The sequence below is a fragment of the Spea bombifrons genome, chromosome 3 (genome assembly GCF_027358695.1).
Source record: "Spea bombifrons isolate aSpeBom1 chromosome 3, aSpeBom1.2.pri, whole genome shotgun sequence".
NCBI classification, from domain to species: Eukaryota; Metazoa; Chordata; class Amphibia; order Anura; family Pelobatidae; genus Spea; species Spea bombifrons.
In genome coordinates this window covers 123649055-123651554 of record NC_071089.1, presented here as the reverse complement: position 1 = coordinate 123651554, position 2500 = coordinate 123649055, and the positions used below count along the sequence as shown (strand labels likewise).

The following is a 2500-nucleotide window of genomic DNA, read 5'->3' as shown; positions in this document are numbered from 1 at the left end:
CAAAGCTTTAAACCCTTATTTGAACCTTCTCACCTTCTCTGTCCTGTCCCAGGGCTTATAATTCTTTTTGTCTGACGACAAGCAGCAGCAGCAGCAGCAGCAGCAGCAGCAGCAGCAACAGCAGCAGCAGCAGCAACAGCAGCAGCAGCAGCAACAGCAGCAGCAACAGAATAAGAGAAGTAAAATAAAAAACTTTCACACCTGCGGCCATACCACCCTGAAAGCGCCTGATCTCGTCTGATCTTGGAAGCTAAGCAGGGTTGGGCCTGGTTAGTACCTGGATGGGAGACCGCCTGGGAATACCAGGTGTTGTAGGGTTTTAATTTTTTCTCACAGTCCGGGGAGAGCTTTTTGCCATGTGTTTCTTGCTCATCATCAAAGCTTTAAACCCTTATTTGAACCTTCTCACCTTCTCTGTCCTGTCCCAGGGCTTATAATTCTTTTTGTCTGACGACAAGCAGCAGCAGCAGCAGCAGCAGCAGCAGCAGCAGCAGCAGCAGCAGCAACAGAATAAGAGAAGTAAAATAAAAAACTTTCACACCTGCGGCCATACCACCCTGAAAGCGCCCGATCTCGTCTGATCTTGGAAGCTAAGCAGGGTTGGGCCTGGTTAGTACCTGGATGGGAGACCCCCTGGGAATACCAGGTGTTGTAGGCTTTTAATTTTTTCTCACAGTCCGGGGAGAGCTTTTTGCCATGTGTTTCTTGCTCATCATCAAAGCTTTAAACCCTTATTTGAACCTTCTCACCTTCTCTGTCCTGTCCCAGGGCTTATAATTCTTTCTGTCTGACGACAAGCAGCAGCAGCAGCAACAGAATAAGAGAAGTAAAATAAAACACTTTCACACATTCGGCCATACCACCCTGAAAGCGCCTGATCTCGTCTGATCTTGGAAGCTAAGCAGGGTTGGGCCTGGTTAGTACCTGGATGGGAGACCGCCTGGGAATGCCAGGTGTTGTAGGCTTTTTCTTTTCTCACAGTCCGGGGAGAGCTTTTTGCCATGTGTTTCTTGCTCATCATCAAAGCTTTAAACCCTTATTTGAACCTTCTCACCTTCTCTGTCCTGTCCCAGGGCTTATAATTATTTCTGTCTGATGACAAGCAGCAGCAGCAGCAACAGAATAAGAGAAGTAAAATAAAACACTTTCACACCTGCGGCCATACCACCCTGAAAGCGCCTGATCTCGGAAGCTAAGCAGGGTTGGGCCTGGTTAGTACCTGGATGGGAGACCGCCTGGGAATACCAGGTGTTGTAGGCTTTTAATTTTTTCTCACAGTCCGGGGAGAGCTTTTTGCCATGTGTTTCTTGCTCATCATCAAAGCTTTAAACCCTTATTTGAACCTTCTCACCTTCTCTGTCCTGTCCCAGGGCTTATAATTCTTTCTGTCTGACGACAAGCAGCAGCAGCAGCAGCAGCAGCAGCAGCAGCAGCAGCAGCAGCAGCAGCAACAGAATAAGAGAAGTAAAATAAAGAACTTTCACACCTGCGGCCATACCACCCTGAAAGCGCCCGATCTCATCTGATCTCGGATGCTAAGCAGGGTTGGGCCTGGTTAGTACCTGGATGGGAGACTGCCTGGGAATACCAGGTGTTGTAGGCTTTTAATTTTTTCTCACAGTCCGGGGAGAGCTTTTTGCCATGTGTTTCTTGCTCATCATCAAAGCTTTAAACCCTTATTTGAACCTTCTCACCTTCTCTGTCCTGTCCCAGGGCTTATAATTCTTTTTGTCTGACGACAAGCAGCAGCAGCAGCAGCAGCAGCAGCAGCAGCAGCAACAGAATAAGAGAAGTAAAATAAAAAACTTTCACACCTGCGGCCATACCACCCTGAAAGCGCCCGATCTCGTCTGATCTTGGAAGCTAAGCAGGGTTGGGCCTGGTTAGTACCTGGATGGGAGACTGCCTGGGAATACCAGGTGTTGTAGGCTTTTAATTTTTTCTCACAGTCCGGGGAGAGCTTTTTGCCATGTGTTTCTTGCTCATCATCAAAGCTTTAAACCCTTACTTGAACCTTCTCACCTTCTCTGTCCTGTCCCAGGGCTTATAATTCTTTCTGTCTGACGACAAGCAGCAGCAGCAGCAGCAGCAGCAGCAGCAGCAGCAGCAGCAGCAGCAGCAGCAGCAGCAGCAGCAGCAGCAGCAGCAGCAGCAGCAGCAGCAGCAGCAACAGAATAAGAGAAGTAAAATAAAGAACTTTCACACCTGCGGCCATACCACCCTGAAAGCGCCTGATCTCGGAAGCTAAGCAGGGTTGGGCCTGGTTAGTACCTGGATGGGAGACCGCCTGGGAATACCAGGTGTTGTAGGCTTTTAATTTTTTCTCACAGTCCGGGGAGAGCTTTGTGCCATGTGTTTCTTGCTCATCATCAAAGCTTTAAACCCTTATTTGAACCTTCTCACCTTCTCTGTCCTGTCCCAGGGCTTATAATTCTTTTTGTCTGACGACAAGCAGCAGCAGCAGCAGCAGCAGCAGCAGCAGCAGCAGCAACAGAATAAG

At 48.6% G+C, this 2500-nt stretch overlaps 5 non-coding genes and 2 pseudogenes across 5 annotated transcripts; all 7 read left to right on the top strand.

The window, feature by feature from the left end:
* Positions 1-199: 199 nt before the first annotated feature.
* Positions 200-318, top strand: LOC128486243 (5S ribosomal RNA). Its single transcript, XR_008352551.1, has one exon. It is a non-coding gene; the product is annotated as a 5S ribosomal RNA (ribosomal RNA).
* Positions 319-539: 221 nt separating this feature from the next.
* Positions 540-658, top strand: LOC128485522 (5S ribosomal RNA). The gene has a single exon (XR_008351853.1). It is a non-coding gene; the product is annotated as a 5S ribosomal RNA (ribosomal RNA).
* Positions 659-846: 188 nt separating this feature from the next.
* LOC128486822 (5S ribosomal RNA) lies at positions 847-965 on the top strand. The gene has a single exon (XR_008353100.1). It is a non-coding gene; the product is annotated as a 5S ribosomal RNA (ribosomal RNA).
* A 186-nt stretch (positions 966-1151) lies between these two features.
* LOC128487320 (uncharacterized) lies at positions 1152-1260 on the top strand (annotated as a pseudogene).
* Positions 1261-1484: 224 nt separating this feature from the next.
* LOC128485897 (5S ribosomal RNA) lies at positions 1485-1603 on the top strand. The gene has a single exon (XR_008352224.1). It is a non-coding gene; the product is annotated as a 5S ribosomal RNA (ribosomal RNA).
* A 209-nt stretch (positions 1604-1812) lies between these two features.
* On the top strand, positions 1813-1931 carry LOC128486227 (5S ribosomal RNA). Its single transcript, XR_008352536.1, has one exon. It is a non-coding gene; the product is annotated as a 5S ribosomal RNA (ribosomal RNA).
* Positions 1932-2203: 272 nt separating this feature from the next.
* LOC128487319 (uncharacterized) lies at positions 2204-2312 on the top strand (annotated as a pseudogene).
* Positions 2313-2500: the final 188 nt, after the last annotated feature.